Source organism: Ammospiza caudacuta, chromosome 1, assembly GCF_027887145.1.
Source record: "Ammospiza caudacuta isolate bAmmCau1 chromosome 1, bAmmCau1.pri, whole genome shotgun sequence".
Lineage (NCBI taxonomy): Eukaryota > Metazoa > Chordata > Aves > Passeriformes > Passerellidae > Ammospiza > Ammospiza caudacuta.
This window is the reverse complement of record NC_080593.1, coordinates 103,125,074-103,125,325: the sequence shown is the minus strand read 5'-3', so window position 1 is coordinate 103,125,325 and position 252 is coordinate 103,125,074.

Here is a 252-nt window from a genome sequence, read left to right as displayed (position 1 = left end):
GGGCACCCTCCGGGACCGCCGCCGCCGCTCCTCAGGGCTCCCGCCCCGCACGCCGCCCACCCGGCAGGGCTCCGGCTCGGCCGCCGCCGCTCGGTGCCCGAGGATGCCCGCACCGCCGCTGCCGCGTCCCCGCTCCTCTCCGCGCAGCGCGGCGACGGCTCCGCTTCATATTTCCCCGTCCAGCAGGAGGAGGAGGAGTGGTCGGGAGGTGGGGACTCGTCCCGGGGCGGGGAGGGGGCGGCCCCGCCGCTG